Genomic DNA, 21,529 nt, shown 5'->3' with positions numbered 1-21,529 from the left:
CCTTCGAATGGTCGACGCAGGAGGAATACATGCCGCCCACATTGGCAGAGATGGTCCAGATTATATGGCTTGCTGCCAGATTTATGATGCGACACCGCGTGCTGCATGGATTGTGATGCAGATGATAATTTCATTTTCACTCCCGCCCGTGACTGGGAATGTCATTTACTTTATTCATGTCACAAAAAAAAGAGGGCGGCCTTTAGGTTGATTTTATATTTTATGGTTTCCAAATTGTTTTTGCTGTCTCGATATTTACCCCTAGGACAGCACAATTATACAAATAAAGATTGTTTGTTTATCCTGCCTTCCTGTTACCAAAAAAAGTGGTCGCGTTGTTGGACCATAAAGCGAAGGAACCGCGTTCTTATTTTTATTTTTATTTAAAAAAAATGGTTCAAATGGCTCTGAGCACTATGGGACTCAACATCTTAGGTCATAAGTCCCCTAGAACTTAGAACTACTTAAACCTAACTAACCTAAGGACATCACACACACCCATGCCCGAGGCAGGATTCGAACCTGCGACCGTAGCAGTCCCGCGGTTCCGGACTGCAGCGCCAGAACCGCTAGACCACCGCGGCCGGCATTGTTATTTTACTTCTTCTTTTAAAAAAAAAGCGCGCTAACGCGTTGCTAAATAAAAAAAGTGGTAAAAAAGTTGGTAGAAAAAAAAAGTTGCTAGAGCACTAAAAAAAAGTGGTCAGCGCGACAGAATGTCAATCCTAAGGGCCCGGGTTCAATTCCCGGCTTGGTCGGACATTTTCTCCGCTCGGGGACTGGGTATTGTGTTGTCCTAATCATCCTCATTCCACCCCCATCGACGTGTAAGTCACCGAAGTGGCGTCAAATCGAAAGACTTGCACCAGGCGAACGGTCTACCCAACGGGAGGCCCTACACACACGACATTATTATCATGTATGGAGTGTAGCCATGTATGGAAGTGAAACACGGATGATAAACAGTATAGACAAGAAGAAAATAGAAGCTGTTGAAATGTGGTGCTACAGAAGAACGCTGAAGATTAAATGGGTAAATGGGTACATCACATGACAAATGTGGAGTTACTAAATAGAATTCGGCAGAAAAGAAAATTGTGTCGCAACCTGACTAGAAGAAGGGATCGGTTGACACGACACACTCAGAGACATCAAGGGATCATCGATTTAGTACTGGACAGAAGTAGTCTTAGAAGGAGACCAAGAGATGAATACAGTACGCAGATTCAGAAGGATGTAGAGTCCGGTAGTTATTCGGAGATGAAGAGGCTTGGACAGGATAGAGTAGTATGGAGACCTGCATTAAACTAGTCTTTGACTCAAGACCACAATAATAACAAATGTATACTACTTTGTGAGGCCAGCCATGTGCACTATGGAACCTTGATGGTAATTTTCTGTATCCGCCTTTCTATTGCATACTTTTTATCCAACCACCTATATATCAATCTAACGTTTGTGGCCGCTTTGGGCGGTATAGGTCGTAATTGCATTGTAGAGAGTGAATCGTTTATTTTGCACTGTTAGAGAGAACTGCCTCGCTTATCTGCAAAGGTCAGGCAATGTAAATTTATTTTATTTTCGCGTAGTTGTCGATAGTTGTTCCTTTTAAATCTTTTTACCACGTCATTATTATTTTTTCGAGCAGAAGGATGAAAATCTGGATGGAATAGCCATTATCCTTCTCAGACCTCTTTCAGCATTAGGAGGTTCAGTTATTTCGCCTAGTAATTTTAGTTTTGAACTGGACTTGGTTAATGTTTGTTTTTCACTTTGTTTGTTTTTCTATATATGGGGTGGACCGCGGGAAGTATTGCACTTTCATTTAGTTGTTAGGATGGAACATATAGATGACAGTTCTACATACAGCGCCGTTACTAAAAGGACAAACACAAGTGCATTTCTTACACAAAAATTGCGTCCGCCATTGGCGATGCATAGCTGAAAACGTTCACGGAAGCTCCTCAATAAGTTTTCAGTCATTTATGCAGAACTCGTATCTATCTCTTGCCGGAGTGCGGCTCTCAACTCATCAGTATTATGTAGTTGCCGCGAAAAACCTTTGTTCTTGCGATGGCCCCAGTGAACGTCAGGGGTTCAAAGATCAGATGATCTCGCCCGCCAACGGATATCACCAAATCGAGAGAGTAATAAAAAAAATGGTTCAAATGGCTCTGAGCACTATGGGACTTAACATCTGAGGTCATCAGTCCCCTAGAACTTAGAACTACTTAAACCTAACTAACCTAAGGACATCACACACATCCATGCCCGAGGCAGGATTCGAACCTGCGACCGTTGCGGTCACGCGGTTCCAGACTGAAGTGCCTAGAACCGCACGGCCACACCGGCCGACGAGAGAGTAATCGATGTGGTAAGTAGTTACTGACTTTCTGGTCATAAGGACTGTATCCCCTCAAACCAATCGCGTTGTAAAGGTAATGTCCCTGCAGTTTTGGAATGAAAAAATTGTTAATTATGGCCTCATACCGCTCAGAATTGATCCTCACCGGCCTGCTGGTGTGTTCTTGAAACACCCATTCAGATGAATGTCACGAGATTTCTCTGAAAACCGTGGTCCTGGACAATTCTGTCCAATAATGCTGTGCAGAAATTGCACCGGTTCATTTATCTCCACACTTACCCCACTTGCGGCTTATAAGGATGAAACTTCTATCCTGTTTCACAAGCCTCTGAAAATCCATACCAGGGATTTGTAATGTTCTGGAATGGCCACGGACAGATGCCTGTGGCCTTCGGTGTAGAGCTGTAGGTACTCGTCGGATATTTTCCGACGTTCGAACTGTCATTTTTGGTTCCTCGTGTTTCACATTGTTTACAGCACTAGTCTCATGCCAATTGTCTTATGCGCCTGATTTCTGTCATTCTGTCTGAAACTCGGAAGTGGCGGTGTCTTACACGGAGCGTTGCGCGACGCTCTGCACACGGCAGAACTCCGCTGCCTCAATATGCACGTGCAGTGGTCATCCTTGAACTGTATACTGAACGGCGTACTATATGGGCCCGATTAGATGCGGTAGATGACGCGAGCACATATCTGCATCTTAGTAGAGTGGCAATATGAAACTGTGCTACATTGATAGGGAAAAAAATAAGAGAGAGGAAAAGAGGGAGAGAGAGAGAGAGAAAATCGCAACACCAAGAAGGAATCGTGCAACATAAACGAAAGTTGGTAGGCGTGTTTCTACGTGTGAAAGTTGATGTCTATTCAAATTTCGCACCAGTCACGCAAGAGTGGTGCTAGTGGTGCCACTATGAGCATGCAACTCAGGTTTGCTTTAAATGCACGCTTTAATGGTCGTGAGCATTAGTTACCTGTGAGACTGGACGTCGTGAGCTGATGTTAGTCAAGAATGCCTTTAAGATGACACAGACGCCATTATCAGCACCTCACTGACTTTGAACAAGGTCGTGTAATAGGGATCTACGTCTACATGGATACTCTGCAAAGCACATTTAAGTGCCTGGCAGAGGGTTCATCGAACCACCTTCACAATTCTCTATTATTCCAATCCCGTATAGAGCGCGGAAAGAATGAACACCTATATCTTTCCTTACGAGCTCTGATTTCCCTTATTTAATCATGGTGATCGTTCCTCCCTATGTAGGTCGGTGTCAAAAAAATATTTTCGTATTCGGAGGAGAAAGTTAGTGATTGGAATTTCGTGAGAAGATTCCGTCGCGACGAAAAACGCCTTTCTTTTAACGATTTCCAGCCCAAATCCTGTATCACTTATGTGACACTCTCTCCCATATTTTGCGATAATACAAAAAGTGCTGCCTTTCTTTGAACTTTTTCGATGTACTCCGTCATTCCTATCTGGTAAGGATCCCACACCGTGCAGCAGTATTCTAAAAGAGGACGGGCAAGCGTAGTGTAGGCAGTCTCCTTAGTAGGTCTGTTACATTTTCTAAGTGTCCTGCCAATAAAACGCAGTCTTTGGTTAGCCTTCCCCACAACATTTTCTATGTGTTCCTTCCAATTTAAGTTGTACGTAATTATAATACCTAGGTATTTAGTTGAATTTACGGCTTTTAGATTAGACTGATTTATCGTGTAACAGAAGTTTAACGAGTTCCTTTTAGGACCCATGTGGATGACCTCACACTTTTCGTAATTCAAGGTCAACTGCCACTTTTCGCACCATTCGGATATTTTTTCTAAATGTTTTTGCAGTTTGTTTTGATCTTCTGATGACTTTATTTGTCGATAAACAACAGCGTCATCTGCAAATAACCGAAGACTGTCTCCCAACAGATTGTCTCCCAAATCGTTTTATAGATAAGGAACAGAAAAGGGCCTATGACACTACCTTGGCGAACGCCAGAAATCACTTCTGTTTTACTCGATGACTTTCCGTCAGTTACTACTAACTGTGACTACAGATGCCCGCCGGTGTGGCCAAGCGGTTCTAGGCGCTCAGTCCGGAGCCGCGCGACTGCTACGGTCGCAGGTTCGAATCCTGCCTCGGGCATGGATGTGTGTGATGTCCTTAGGTTAGTTAGGTTTAAGTAGTTCTAAGTTCTAGGGGACTGATGACCATAGATGTTAAGTCCCATAGTGCTCAGAGCCATTTGAACCATTTTTTTTGACCTCTCTGACAGGAAATCACAAATCCAGTCACATAACTGAGACGATATTCCATAAGCACGCAATTTCAATACGAGCCGCTTGTTTGGTACAGTGTCAAAAGCCTTCCGGAAATCCAGAAATATGGAATAGATCTGAAATCCCTTGTCAATAGCACTCAACACTTCATGCGAATAAAGAGCTAGTTGTGTTTCACAGGAACGATGTTTTCTAAACCCATATTGACTGTGTGTCAATAGACAGTACGAGAAGCTGGATGTTTCCCTCTGCTGTACTGCAGAAAGACTTGGCAGGAATGTAGCCACTGTACATGACTGCTGGCAGCGGTGGTCACGAGAATGTACGGTCGCAAAATGACTGGTCTTCGGACGACTGCGAGTCACTGCCGAGAGGGAAGGCCGTCGTGTTCAGCGTATGGCTCTGGCACATCGTACTGCATCTGCACCAGCAATTTGAGCAGCAGTTGGCACCACAGTGTCACAACGAACTGTTACCAATCGACTACTTCAAGGACAGCTCCGAGCCAGACGCGCGGTAGCGTGCGTTCCACTGACCCCACACCACCTCCATTTGCGACGTTAAGGGGAGGTTTACTATCTTTGACCCGAAAAAAGCATGTTCTTTGAGAATTTTTTTCTCGGGATGTGTTGTGGATATCAATGTCAAATTCGGTCAAAATATGTTTATTGATATTTCCTTTACAAACTGGAATTTTTTCGACCGGAGATGTCGAAGAGCAAAGGCGGAAGTCCCGTCGGAACGGAATAACATTTCGATGTAGACCTCCACGCGCGCAATATGTCACAGGTCAGCCGGCTCGTCTGAAATCAAAACTAAGTTGACGTTAGCGAAGTACATAAGATTATTTAGGAGTTGTACACCGCTTAAGTTATGTGGACCATAGGAAACAAAACAGCGGCCATCGGACAAGTAAAAATATTTATAGTTGATGGATCTGAATAAAAGTGGTACAACTGCTAGACAATTTAATTAGCGCCAAACGGTTCCGTATATTTGAAGTTAGCATACCGCGCGATAAAAAAAAGTCATTTCGAGAAAAAGGCGTTTGAAGTTTTGACTACATATAAATGCAATATTATGTAACGTACGTTCAATCTACTCCAGGTCCATAAACTAGTCCTCCCTCTTCCTCACAGAGGGCGTCCTGCTCGATCTGGGCCATCCTGCGCTGCTCCAGAGCCGCTCGTACGGCCGGTGACAAGCAATTTTCGGCCTCTTGAATCCAGTGGTCGTCAGAATGCTTGGAGAACTGCGTCGAATAGAGTCCCAGAGTGACGTCCATCGTTGTCATGATCTTCAGAATTGCTGGCTACCCTTCGTTGAAGCTGCTCACTGCCAGGAAAGTCGCAGTCTCCACAGATTTCGCACCAGAATGCAAATGCTTGGGGGCTAACTTCCAAACACAGGTGTCAAACTTTCATTTGAATTTTGTGTGTTTCCTACCAAGCACAGGTACAGTACCTCGTCCTCCGAAAGAAAAAAAACTGGTGCTAGAAAAAGGCCGAATTCAGGCAGGTGCATTTTCTTGTTCAATCGCGAATAACAAACATTTCTGTTCCGTATTCGGAACAACCGTTTCAGGGGTGGATTCTGAACACTTTTATGGATCCAAAAATCCAATTTTAAAAAAATCGATTTTTTTAACCAAAAGATAGTAAACCTCCCCTTAATGGCGTCAACTGACAGCTGAGTGGAGGGCAGGTTGGAGGTCTATTGTGTTTTCTGATGAAATCTGGTTCTGCTTCAGTACCAGTAACGGCCGTATGTTGATTAGGAGGAGGCCATTGAGGACCTGCAATCTACTTGTCTGTGTGCTGGACACACTGGACCTAAACCTGGAGTTATAGTCTGGGGTGCGATTTCGTATGACAGCAGGAGCGCTCTCGTGGTTATCCCAGGCACCCTGTCTGAAAATCTGGTGATTCGACTTGTTGCGCTCCCATTCATGAACAGCATTCCAGGTTGCCTTTTTCCAACAGGAAAACGTTCGCCCACATACCACTGATACAACCCGGCATGCTCTACAGAGTGTCCACATGTTGCCTAGGCCTGCTCGATAGCCAGACCTGTCTCCAATGAAGGACGTATGGGAATTCATCGGGCGACAACTTCAGCATCATCCGCAAACATCATTAACGGTCTCTGTATTGACCAACCATGTGCAACAGGTATCTAACTCCATACCACAAACTAACATCCGGCACCTATACAACACATTGCATGCACGTTTGCATGTTTGCGTTCAATATTCTGGCGATTACACCGGTTACACTGTTCTACAAAAAAAAAAACCTTTTTTTCTATTTCTGATAAAAATATTGTGATCCTAGTTGTATTTTGAGGGCTGAATTGAAAACTGTTTTTGGTTTTTTTCTGTCAGGGATAGTTTACGAGTAATCGCAATTTTATTTCTCTTTTCAGTTCGTGATATAGTGCAGAAAACGTGAGGTGAAATTCGACAAACAAATGCACATCTTTATGATGTTATAAGTTCATCACATTAATGGAGGGTGGGATCTAACTTATAACACAGTAACCTTTGTGTATACACTTTAAAGCATTTATTTGACATGAGAAATTACAGAAAATTGACAAACAATGAGCCACTGCATTGTAATGCACATCACTTTTTTCTCTTGTATTGTGAATCTTTCTTCTCTCGAATGATATTCCAGCAATAATCTGCTAACATAGAAGGTACCCACTTCCCTTCATAGCGCCTTTCTATGGTAGAAATGTCTTTATGGAATCGTTCCCCATGTTCATCCGATTCGTCACTACAACTCTCTGTGAAGTAGTCCAGATGAGAGTCCATCATATGTACCTTCAAAGACATATTGCACCCCAAATCCTGATATGCTTTGATCATATCCTTCACCATTGCTTTGTAGTTAGTAGCTCTTCTTCTTCCAAGGAAGTTTTCCGACACCATCTTGAAACAGTCCCATACGGTTTTTTCTTTATCAGTTAAACATGCTTCAAAATTTGCATCTTTCTGCAGCTCCCTGATTTGTGGGCCCACACATACATCTTCCTTTATTTTTGCAGCTGAAAGATGGGGGAATTTGGTAGCTAGATATGCAAACCCACGGCCTGTTGGATCCATGGCCTTCACGAATTGTTTCATCAGGCGAAGTTTGATGTGAAGTGGTGGAAGTAGTATATATTCAGGAGCTACCAGACTTTCACGTTGTGCATTCTTTTCGCCAACTTTCCATCTTCGCCTAGGCCATTTCGTTTTCACGTAGTCAGAATTTCGGTCTCGACTATCTCACTCGCAAAGAAAACAGGCATTCCCAGTACCACAGCAAATTACCTTGAAATCTGCACATATTTTCCATTTGTGTTCATTGTATTTTAATGAATTTAGCATCCTTTGTACGAATTCGTAATTCTCTTTTGTCAAACTAGCGTAAGCTACTGGAACAGAGGGTATTTTATTTCCGTTGTGGAGCAAAACACCCTTCAGACTTGTTTTCGGTGCATCTATGAAAAGTCTCCACTCCTGTGAAATATAAGTGAAGTTCAGCACTTTCATCAGGCCAGCAACGTCTTTGCAAAATGTCAGTGCTTCGCCAGTTGAAAAATAAGAAATAAAGGCATGTTCTCTGTGCCTGAACACACCGATTTTAGTACTTTGGTGCAGTAGATTATACTCTTGTAATCTGGAACCAAGCAGCTGCGCCTTTTGTTTACTTAGTCCTAGATCACGTACTAAATCATTTAAATCCGCCTGTGTTAACAAATGTGGCGATGACTCACTTGTTCAGTGATATAAAGAATCATCATCTGTGATTTCTTCAGTACTACTTATTTCACTGTCACTCGGAATTTGACCTCGGGCTCTTGAAGGTACTGGAAAGTTGTCGGAATGCTGCACTGGCATTCTCGCTGAAGGCAGATCTGGGTAAACAATGTGTCTCTTCGACTTTTTGTTTGTAAAACCCTGAATTTTTGTTAGACAGAAATAACAATCAGTAACATGGTCCTTAGGCTCCCTCCACACCTTGGGAACAGCAAACAACGTCACATTCTCTACCTTTCCACCACTGAATTAGTTTGCAGTAACATGTAGCACAACAGAAATGTGGTGCCTATTCTTTATCTTGGTCTCCTACCTCTACTCCAAAGTAATGTTTGTATGCTTTCTTTATGACTGAAGAAATTTTCTTCCTATTTCTGGCAAAAGTGAACTTCCCACAGATGTAGCAGAAGTTGTCTGGCTTATATCGACATCCACGACGACGTGGCATTTGTGCAAATTTAAAAATACCACTCTGGTAATACACCTGTATTAAATTAATAGTAGGGAACTAGAGGAACGCTGATGTGTAAAAACATGCAGTCGTTTTACCTTCAGCACCAGGCTCAATCAGTTTACACACAGGAACTAAAAGATTCAACAGTGCTCGGAAATATGACACACAGTTACTTGTCAGCCAAAAAAACCCACTCGTTAAGACTGACACAAATTGCGGCTAACACCACTGTTGTAAACTCGATGCACCTGCCCCTAGGAGGTGAGAAGCTTTTCTGCCGAGGCAGTGACCGGCTGTCGCCGTTCGAGTTAATGAGATGTTTCAGGTGGTCTTAATGACATAGGTGAGGCGGGGGATAACCTAATGATGTCTGATTCTTCCCACCTGCTGTTGCACAAGAAATTATCACGTTCTATCACTATTGGATACGGCAACATACCCGTATTTCTCTACAACGTCTCTGTGTATGCCTTAAATTGTGAATATACATATATATACATATTACATAAAAAGTATCCCTGACAACGATATTTTGTTTACATATTTGAATTTCCCATGGTAAAATGGTCTAGAAGCACAAACTTTAATATCAGAAATAGAACCCATGTCGAACAGTGTTATTAATGTATCAACATTTCGCATTTGCAATGGTTTATCTCACGCTTACGTTAACCTGTGATCTTGCGATGTTAATCACTTAAATATGTTTCCTAGACAAGTGTATTTCCGAAATTTCATAACTCTACCTTAACTATTTTTTGGTGTTCCGATTCTTTACCGTCAGCGTATTTTCCGTGAGTCACCCTGTAGTTTGATTTTCTTTTTTCAATATGTTGAACAGTGTAGACCCTATATCTGTCGAAACACATGGCCTTTTAAAGTTTGTTGTCTTGCGAGGCTATTTGTTTGTTGCTCGTAAGATTAGGATCATAAGGTCGTCTCTTACAGCTAACCATACAGTCTTCACACTTCAAATGTGTCATGGACAGCAAACTACAGATGTAGAATGTGGTAGTAATGCGTGTAATAAGACCCAACTGTGTACTCACGTCTAATCTTTCAATTTACAGATAAGCATGCAGCCATTATGACTCTGTATTTTTATATACCGGTTGCTTTACGCCACAGAAGTTCCGACACCGCAAATGTTCAAATGTGTGTGAATTCCTAAGGGTCCAAATTGCTTAGGTCATCGGTCCCTAGACTTACACACTACTTTAACTTACGCTAAGAACAACACACACACCCATGCCCGAGGGAGGACTCGAACCTCCGGTGGGAGGGACCGCGCAGTCCGTGCATGACGGTTCAAACCACGCGGGCCACTCCGCGCAGCTCCGACACCGCATTGCGCTGAATATTAATACAGCCAGGCGGTTCTGTAGTCAGCCGTCACAATTTCTGAGCATCTCAGAAGTAGCCATCAACCACCACGGGAGGTCTACAGCTCTGGCTGGATTCCACGTGAGGAAGAAGCTAAGCTTCTGGTACACTGGAGAGATAGCTGCCTGCAGAGGAAGGGCCATTACCGCGAGAAGTTTTAGGACGATTACATCACTCACTTCAGAATGCACGTTATCTTATCTGCTGAGTGGTGTTTGGTTTGTAAAGTAGAAGACCAAAAGTGCGATTAGTTCGTGAAGGAAACGGCGCAGATATAAATACGCACAACGAAGATAAGAGATGGTGCAGAGACTTGTTCAGTCGTTTGATTTGAACAACTTAACAGTTTCGTTATCGAGTAATTTGAAGCTGATGAGGTGGGCGCGACCGTGTCTTGGACCTTGACGTGGATTCTGACGTTGGAATAAATCAGTCAACCGAAGATATTCTGAAGATAATGACATCTCAGATGCAGAAAGAGATAACCTATGCTACGAAATAAGTTTTGTGAGTAATGCCACCGCGACTGGGAATAACGACAGCCGCGATCACGACAGATTGTACAGGAGCATATCGCGGGTGCTGATGCGAACTCTGACGCCTCAGGACACTAGAATACAGCTTTAGATGATGAGACACTCATACAGTTAGCACCATGTGTGCGTTCATTGGAACCTTGTAACGCTGGTCACATTAGCCAAAAGATCAAGTCAAACCTCTGGATATTCCCACTTACTCTCCAATATATCGCAGATAACTACTGCGACCTACAAGCATTTGAACCTCCTTACAATGTTCAAGCCTTGGTCTTCCTCCACCATATATTTACCCCCCCTCACCAATTTCCCTCCATTACCAAACTGATGATTCTTTCATGTCTGGACGAGTCGTATTAACTGAGCTCATTTTTTAGTCAGGTTGTGCCAAAAACCTGTTTTCCCTCAGTTCAGCTGAGTGCCTCTTCATTATTTTTATAGAATATTCCATCGGTCCTCGGAGGCACATAGACATATTAAAATCTTGAATACCCAGTATTAATGTTCCGCAGTAAAATTTATTTAATAGTTCCTTATGAATAGGGTTTCGGCTTCTTAGAATATCGTCAGATAACTTAGCATTAAGTTCACAGTTGTGAAAATGTGTCGCACAGAGACGAATGACATTTTATGACTATACTGATGGAAAAACCAAGCGTGATATAGTACCCAAACAGACTCGGAAAAAATAAATCTTATAGTACACTGAAGCGACAAAGAAACTGGTATAGGCATGCGTATTCAAATACAGAGACATGTAAACAGGCAGAATACGGCGCTGCGGTTGGCAACGCCCATATAAGACAACAAGTGTCTGGCGCAGTTGTTAGATCGGTTACTGCAGCTACAATGGCAGCTTATCAAGATTTATGCGAGTTTAAACGTGGTGTTATAGTTGGCGGACGAGCGATGGAACACAGCATTTCCGACGTAGCGATGAAGAGCGGATTTTCCCGTACGACCATTTCACGAGTGTACCGCGAATATCAGGAATCTGGTGAAACATCAACCCTCTGACATCGCTGCGGCCGGAAGAAGATCCCGCAAGAACGGGACCAACGACCACTTAAGAGAATCGTTGAACGTGACAGAAGTGCAACCCTTACGTAAGTTACTTCAGATTTCAATGCTGGGCCATCAAAAGTGTCAGCTTGCGAACCATTCAACCAAACATCATCGATATGAGCTTTCGGTGCCGAAGGCTCACTCGTGTACCCTTGATGACTGCACAACAAAAAGCTTTACGCCTCGCCCGGGACCGTCAACACCGACACTGGACTCTTGATGACTGGAAATATGTTGCCTAGTCGGACGAGTCTCGTTTCAAATTGTATCGAGTGGATGGACGTGTACGGGTATGGAGACATCATGATTCCATGGATCCTGAGTGTCAGCAGGGGACTGCTCAAGCTGGTGGAGGCTCTGTAATGGTGTGGGGCATGTGCAGTGGGAGTGATATGGGACCCCTGATACGTCTAGATACGATTCTAACGAGTGACATGTACATGAGCGTCCTGTCTGATCACCTGCATCCATTCATGTCCATTGTGCATTCCAACGGACTTGGGAAATTCCAGCAGAACAACGAGACACCCCACACGTTCAGAATTGCTACAGAGTGTCTCCAAGAGCTATCTTCTGAGTTTAAACCCTTCCGCTGGCCACCAAAGTCCCCAGACATGAAAATTATTTGGAATATCTGGGATGCCTTGCAACGTGCTGCTCACAAGAGATCTCGACCCCCTCGTACTCTTACGGATTTATGGACAGCCCAGAAGGATTCATGGTGTCAATTCCCTCCAGCACTACCTCAGACATACGTCGAGACCATGCCACGTCGTGTTGCGGAATTTCTGCGTGTTCGTGGGGTCAAATATTAAAACTATTTGAATGTATAAGCCAAATATGTTGCACAAGAGAGTACAAGTCAGGATACTTTGGTGTTTATTAGTGGCCAGAATTTCGAGTAATATTAGTTTTCTGTTTTTAGGTCCTATATGGAGAACATCACATTTCATATCTTACGAATGACTTTTATTTGCCGGCCGGTGTGGCCGTGCGGTTCTAGGCGCTTCAGTCTGGAATCGCGTGACCGCTACGGTCGCAGGTTCGAATCCTGCCTCAGGCATGGATGTGTATGATGTCCTTAGGTTAGTCAGGTTTACGTAGTTCTAAGTTCTAGGGGACTGATGACCGCAGATGTTAAGTCCCATAGTGCTCAGAGCCATTTGAACCATTTTTGACTTTCATTCAGAGCATGTTCAGCAAAGGTGGTATCTTTCTTTGTCAGTCTCCAGCTTCTTTCATGTTCAGTCGTCTAGTAATTATAGCCATACCTGATTGAACTACATATAATTTGCCTCACAGATTGCAGGAAATCCTATAAATTCCACTTTGTTCTAAAGGTGGACTCTTATATTTACTTTTAAATAGAAATGGACAACAAACAGTACTCCTAGTGTAAAAAAGCCGGAGTATATTCCATGGATTTTATTTTGCCGGCAACAGCCTTTGAAGTCGAGCTCACATATAGCATGCGGGCCGACTTGTCATGAGTGTGGCTTTGCGCTGCGTCAGGAGGGTAAAGGAGTGCTGTTATTCTGAGTCTTCTTTATCCTGAGTATGTTATCAGTTAGTGTGACAAATTATATGATTGTCAATCAAGTAGGGCACCAACTAGTAGATTGACTGAGCATGAAAGTAACTGTACACTGAAACAGAAAGATTACATCTTTGCTGAACATTCTCTAAATAGATGTCACTGACACTACCTGAAATGTGATGTTCTCCATAGAGGACCTGAAGGGAGAAAACTAACATTATTCGAAGTTCTGGCCGTTAATGAACACCAGTGTATCCTGATCTGGTACTTAACGACCAGACAAGTTCCATTACTCATCCGTACTACAGCAGCAGGAGCCAGTTATTGTTTTCTGACATGCTTGTGTTTAATATTTATGATATTATTATTATTATTATTATTATTATTAATGTTAATCGACAAATTTCTCAGAACAGGCAGCGGCAACAGTGTCTTTTCCACTGTTATGTAGTTTGTAATTAATGTGAAACTGGAATCAGAACATAAAGAACAGATACTGAATGAACCACTCACACAATTACGACATATCGCTACACTTCATAGTGCTCGGTGTCATCATTTTCATGAAGCAGATTCTCTGGCTTAAGGTTCAGATAACACTGTCTGTTCACTTTAGACATGAAATCAAGTAATTTTACGAAGTATATGTGTTTCAGGGTTGATTTTCGCCTTTCACGTTTGTATGTGGACGCTACATTTTGCGAGGTATCTACAGACTGTGGGGAAATGACAACTTTCGGTCTCTCTCGATGTGACCTGAAGTAGATGGTGGCCTTCCACGACGCCAGTGAAGAACATGTTACTTTAAACGTTTCATGGCAACCTGTTTAAAACTTCATCTTTGTAAAATTTCCGAAATGTGCATTGCCACCACGAACATCAACTTCTAACGTGACGTTATGATGGGCATCCCTTCAAAACCTTCCAGCTTTCATGAAGAAATGGGCGTTATCCAGTTAGAATTTCTACAGTAATCAAAATTTATGCTTTGAGTCCGTATGGAAGTAAATATTAGAGAAATCGGTGAGACAGCTCTTCGAAAATGTTCGTATACAGAATGTAGGGGTATAGCACTGATGAAGCTGGTTCACCATAAAACCAACATGTCAGGACCATGCATACATGCTACAATCTCAAACTGGACGACAGTGTGCTTTAAGCCGTTATGGTTCCCAGTGCCTCATTTGTCCAAAACCAAAATTCATCTACCCCTACGACGACATCAAGCAGTCTTTCCATTCTTCTGTAAATGCTCTGTAGGAGTCAGAACGTGACATATCGCTGGACAGTTCATGCAGCGGGTATTATCTACGACTAATTCATTTAATGCAGTAGCTCAATGCGGGTAGGCATGTAGATGCAAGTCTGGAGCAAATGAATCTACGAAAATTCGTGACTGATCCTGTCTGGGTACCGTCTGCGTTAACGTATTACTTCGACCAGCGCGGAACGCAGCTTCCTCTTTCTCCATCAAACCGGACGATTGTTGCTACCAAGACTCCGTCACCCCTAAATTAGTCACAGTTTAAACGTGTTTCTATAACAATAGCATCCCTCTAGACTAATAGGCTACAGAATTCAAACTGAAACGCGAATCATGTGCGTTGAGCCCTCCAATTACGCTTTCATGGTCCGATTTCAGTGTTGCTACCTTGACAGTAAACAGGCCAGGATGTTGCACTGCCTTGAATGGGACACGAACTTTTGAATGTGTACAGGATGTTATATTTAAGTTCCTGATTTCACATATACTGATAAAAGTATAATTCTTCCATATTGTAATAGCGCATGTACTGACATTTCAGGTGAATACCTGATTACCGGAAATAAAGAAGATGCAATATGGAATCACTGACCTTGGAAAATTATTTAACGTAAGACAGTTTTACGAAAATAACCGCTCAACGGGAATGTCGATCAAGCTTCGGAAAGACAAGGACACCTTTTTTTGGGGGGTCATCAGTCTTCCGACTGGTTTGATACGACCCGCCACGAATTTCACTTCACCGCAGAGTAGCACTTGCAACCTACGTCGTCAATTATTTGCTGGATGTATTCTAATCTCTGTCTTATTCTACGGTTTATGCTCTCTACAGCTCCCTATAGCACCATGGATATCTTAACAAATGTCCTATCATCCTGTCCCTTCTCTTTGTCAGTGTTTTCCACAAATTCCTTTCCTCTCCGATTCTGCGCAGAACCTCCTCGTTCCTTACCTTATCAGTCCACCTAATTTTCAGCTTTCGTCTGTAGCACCACATCTCAAATGCTTCGATTCTCTTCTGTTCCGGTTTACCCACAGTCCATGTTTCACTACCATACAATGCTGTGCTCCAAACGTATATTCTCATAAATTTCTTCCTCAAATTAAGGCCTATGTTTGATGCTAGTAGACTTCTCTTGGCCAGGAATGCCCTTTTTGCCAGTGCTAGTCTGCTTTTGATATCCTCCTTGCTCCGTCCGTCATGGGTTATTTTGCTGCCTAGGTAACAGAATTCCTTAATTTCATCTACTTCGTGAACAACAATCCTGATGTTAAGTTTCTCGCTGTTCTCATTTCTGCTACTTCTCATTACTGTCGTCTTTTTTCGATTTACTCTCAATCCGTATTCTGTACTAATTAGGCGGTTCATTCCATTCACCAGATCATTTAGTTCTTCTTCACTTTCACTCAGTATAGCAATGTCATCAGCAAATCGTATCATTGATACCCTTTCACCTTGAATTTTAATTCCACTCCTGAAACTTTCTTTTATTTTCATCAATGCTTCTTCGATGTACAGATTGAACAGTAGGGGCGAATGACTAAATCCTTGTCTTACACCGTTTTTAATACGTGCATTTCGTTCTTGGTCGTTCACTCTTGTTATTCCCTCTTGGTTTTTGTACATATTGTATATTGCCCGTCTCTCCCTGTAGCTAATCCCTATTTTTCTCAGAATTTCGAACATTTTGCACCATTTTATATTGTCGAACGCTTTTTCCAGATCGACAAGTCCTATGAACGTGTCTTGAGTTTTCTTTAGCCTTGCTTCCATTATCAATCGCAACGTCAGAATTGCCTCTCTGGTACCTTTGCCTTTCCTAAAGCCAAACTGATCGTTATCTAACGCATCTTCAATTTTATTTTACATTCTTTTGTATATTATTCTTGTCAGCCACTAGGATGCATGAGCTGTTAAGCTGATTGTGTGATAGTTCTCGCACTTGTCAACTCTTGCACTCTTCGGAATTGTATGATGATATTTTTCCGAAAGTCAGACGGTATAATGCCAGACTCGTACATTCTACACACCTACGTGAATAACTATTTTGTTGACACTTCACCTAATGATTTTTGAAATTCAGGTGGAATGTTATCAATCCCTTCTGCCTTATTTGATCTTAAGTCCTCCAAAGCTCTTTTAAATTCCGATTCTAAACTGGATCCCCTATCTCTTCTAAATCGACTCATGTTTCTTCTTCCATCACATCAGACATATCTTCCTCCTCACAGAGGCCTTCAATATACTCTTTCCACCTATTCGCTCTCTCCTTTGCATTTAACAATGGAATTCCGATTGGACTCTTAATGTTACCACTCTTGTTTTTAATTTCACCGAAGATTGTTTTGACTTTCCTATATGCTGATTTTGTCATTCCTACAATCACCTCTTTTCGATTTTTACACATTTTTCATGCAGCAATTTCGTCTTAGCTTCCCTGCACTTCCTATTTATTTCATTCCTTAGCTACTTGTATTTTTTTCCTGAATTTCCCTGAATATTTTTGTTCTTCCTTCTTTCATCGATCAGCTGACTTATTTCTTCTGTTACCCATAGCTTCTTTACAGTTACCTTCTTTGTACCTACGTTTTTCTTTCCAGCTTCTGTGATTGTCCTTTTGAGAGATGTCCATTCGTCTTCAACTGTACTGCCTATTGGACTATTCATTATTGCTGTATCTACAGCCTTAGAGAACTTCAAGTGTATCTCGTCATTGCTTAGTATTTTCGTATCCCACTTCTCTGCGTATGGGCTCTTCCTGACTAATCTCTTGAACTTCAGCCTATTCTTCATCACTACTACATTGTAATCGGAGTCTATATCTTATCCTGGGTATGCCTTACAATCCAGAATCTGATTTTGGAATCTCTGTCTGACCATAACGTAATCTAACTGAAATCTCCCCGTATCACTCGGCCTTTTTCAAGTATACCATCTCCTCTTGTGATTCTTGAACAGAGGATTTGTTATTACTAGTTGAAATTTATTACAGAGCTCAATTAGTCTTTCTCCTCTCTCATTCATTGTCCCAGGCCCATATTCTTCTGTAACCTTTGCCTCTACTCCTCCGCCTACAATTGCATTTCAGTTCCCCATGACTATTAGATTTTCACCTCCCTTTGCATATTGTATCATCCTTTCAATATTCTCATATACTTTCTCTATCTCATCATCTTCAGCTTGCGACGTCGGTACGCATACCTGTACTATCGTTGTCGGTGTTGGTTTACTGTCGGTTCTGATAAGAATGACCCTATCAATGAACTCTTCACAGTAACACACCTCTGCCCTATCTTCCTATTCATCACGGATCCTACTCCAGTTATAACCTTTTCTCTGCTGTTGATATTACCCTATACTCATCTGACTAGAAATCCTTGTCTTCTTTCCATTTCACTTCACTGATCCCTACTATATCTAGATGGAGCCTGTGCATTTCCCTTTTCAGATTTTCTAGCTTCCCTACCACGTTCAGGCTTCTGACATTCCACGCCACGACTCGTAGAACGTTATCCTTTCGTTGATTTTTCATGCCTTTTTCATGGTCACCTCCCCCTTGGCAGTCCCCTCCCGGAGATCCGAATGGGGGACTATTCAGGAATCTTTTGCTAATGGAGAGATCATCATGACACTTCTCCAATTAAGTTATAGCTCTCGAAAGTCGCAGTGGTTTTGAAGCCATCAGATGGTCGATGTTCTGGTCCTCATCTCACACTGATTTTTATTGTTGGCAGGTTGATAGGTAGAGCTGAATCCACCGGGAGTGATTTTGGATGCAAGAAGCAAGGCGTCAGGACGAATATCACAGTCGTTACCCGAAGACAAGAGGGAGCGTGTCCACTCATACTTTGACGCTCAGCCACCCTAATCTACTCGACAGGCGTCCCAACAATTAAGGGGTTCCGGAACGCCCTATACTTGCAATGTTAAAATAACGCTTATAAATTACATCTTTCCTCACAAAGTATTTGAGGTAGGAAGTTGAACTTTTTACAGATTATTTATTGGAATATGGGCTACAACTTAACACAGGGATTTTACAAAATTTTAGCTCAGTTATTAAAGATGATTTTTTTCAATTGTAATGAAAATTCACAACATTTTTTTGCAATTTTTTATTTATATATTCAAAAATATACAGTTTTTTTGGAAAAAGGCTGTGTTAAATTATGCAGAAGGTACTGTGTAACATTTACTGAAAGTTTGAAACAAATATGTTTTTGGAAGATCCTTAGAAAACATGTAATTAGTATGAGAAAATAAAAGTTTTGGGTATCGAGCGACAAAGATTGGATTAACTTTTTAGTGCATTCCAGGTCCATAGGATGGATTATCTTCATCCTCTGCAAACTCCTCCTCCAGCTTCCTCTTGTTCCTCCTCCTGTTTACTCTTGCTTGTATTTCTAGACTCTTTACAGCCCTGTCTGCAGCCCAAAGGCGTTCCTTGTCTAAAGCAAGCATCGCTCGTACCATGTTAGAACCTATCTTCATTCCCATATTTCTAAATACCTTTGGCTTTCCAACATTTCTCCTTTTCTTAAAAGCCTTCAGAGGATTTCTAATAACTTTACTTTTACTCATTATTATACTTCAACAAAACAGAGACTCAAGAAACAGAATTAATTACGAATATTTTCGAGATAACGACAGAGTAAATAAACATGAAACAATCGACAATCACACCAGCGATATATATTGAACCATCACAGATTAGCCACAACACATACTTTATCTCACATCACTAAAATGTACCTGATGAACACGGACGTTAATAATAACACCATTTGACAGCAGTTTAACAGCGCCACAGTGGGTCACGCCCATGTAGAACACATTTCAAAAAAAATTTAAAAATAGTTGTAGTCTTCGGAATTGAATAAATTATATATCTATTAAAAGGTAATAGTCTGCAGATTCAGAAAACGCAAAAAAGTAAAAATTGAACTTTTCATGATTTTGAGCCTTTCCGGAGCCCCTTAAGCATATCGGAAACATCATTACAAAGGCTCACGAAAGCGATGCGGTTGCGACCCTACAAGATCCAAATGCGTCAACCACTCAAGGAGTGGACACTGTGCGGCTGAGAGATTTCGCAAACCACATGATCGAGAACTTGAAATGGTGCCATCAGTGAACGCAAGATATGGTTCAGTGACCCATTGTCAGTTGAATGGTACGTGAACAAACAAACCTGGCGCCAATGGAGCACGGAAAGTCCTTATCTCAGTTTCGTCTCGCCACTAAATCCACAAGGGGTTACAGTGTGGTGTGCCATGTCGTTTACGTTGATCATAGTTCCGATATTCATTGACGGTATGGTCACAGGAGTGAAGTATCGGGAGTTGCTGGAGCGGCACTTTGGCCCATATGCGGGCCGTCTCTATATGACTCGCTGGTACTGGTACATATAGGATGGGGCTCGTCCCCATACAAATGCTGACGTCTTCAAGTGGTTTGAAACGACATTTGGCGAGCGTTTGATTGCACTGGATGTAGAGAAACTCATGGGGCACGGCACAGAGTGCCCCCCCCCCCCCCCCCATACTGTCCGGACCTCAATCCGTGCAGCTTCTTCTTATGCAGTTACATCAAGGACAGAATCGAAAGCAATTCTCCGAAGTCTCTGGAGTACCTAAAATCGACCATCAGAAGTGAGAATAATGCACCTAAGTCCGTCACACATCAGCGCGTTAAGACGGAGTTTTGGGACCAGTTGCATAGAATTGTAGCCGGGGACGGTAGACATTTCGAGCATCTTGTACATTAAATGCCATTTGTATCTATATTCAATAAAATAGTGTTCATATTCGTACACGTTGTTCTTTTTTTTCCACAACGATCGCTTACTTTATATCATGTTTTTTGGACTACCCTGTATCAATACAGACCATCTACTCTGATCCTCCGATACTCAGTTTATTGGGAATCTCCATCTCCAGAATTTGTTGTATACCACATGTAGAATTACCTTCAAGAGACTACTGGATTTCGTAACGCAATTTAAGGAGAGATATGTACGATCAAATAACATTCCTCCGAAATTTCTAAAATCATTACGGACTATTCAATTTGATTTTTAGAATCTGGAGACGTACCATCAGATTTTCTGATAAGTATCATACAAACAATCCCTAACATAGCTAGGACAGATGAGTGCAAGGTTCAAATGGCTCTGAGCACTATGGGACTTAACTTCTGAGGTCATCAGTCCCCTAGAACTTAGAACTGCTTAAGCCTAACTAACCTAAGGACATCAGGATTCGAACCTGCGACCGTTGTGGTCGCGCGGTTCCAGACTAAAGCGCCTAGAACCGCTCGGCCACAACGACCAGCTATGAGAGCAAAGACTATCGCACGTACGGAAGAATGAAAAGGAAAACTGCGTACGGAAGAATGGTAAGGAAAACTGAAGTTCTCTTAAATGAGGATCAGTTTGGTTTCAAGAAAGGTAAAGGCACCAGAGAGAGAATTCCTACATTGCGCTTGATAACGGAAGCAAGACTTAAGCAAAATCGAGATACATTCATAGGACTTATCGACATGGAAAAAGCGTTCGACAATGTAAAATGTGACAGGGCGTTCAATGTTGTCAGAAAAGTAGGTGTAAGCTACAGGGAAAGACCGGTAGTATACAATATGTTCAACAGCCAAGAGGGAAGAAACGTATGGAAGACTCATAACAAAGTGGTCAGACTACAAAACGTATAAGACAGGGATGTAATGGTTCAAATGGCTCTGAGCACTATGGGACTCAACTGCTGAGGTCATTAGTCCCCTAGAACTTAGAACTAGTTAAACCTAACTAACCTAAGGACATCACAAACATCCATGCCCGAGGCAGGATTCGAACC

General features: G+C 42.2%; 1 protein-coding gene across 1 annotated transcript in view; it reads right to left on the bottom strand.

Moving 5' to 3' along the window:
* The window catches only part of LOC126235913 (galactoside alpha-(1,2)-fucosyltransferase 2-like), a 328,380-nt gene that overhangs the window by 95,535 nt on the left and 211,316 nt on the right, over positions 1-21,529 (bottom strand). The gene's annotated exons all lie outside the window — the stretch shown is intronic.

The sequence above is a fragment of the Schistocerca nitens genome, chromosome 2, assembly GCF_023898315.1.
Source record: "Schistocerca nitens isolate TAMUIC-IGC-003100 chromosome 2, iqSchNite1.1, whole genome shotgun sequence".
NCBI classification, from domain to species: domain Eukaryota; kingdom Metazoa; phylum Arthropoda; class Insecta; order Orthoptera; family Acrididae; genus Schistocerca; species Schistocerca nitens.
This window is presented reverse-complemented; position numbering and strand designations above follow the sequence as displayed.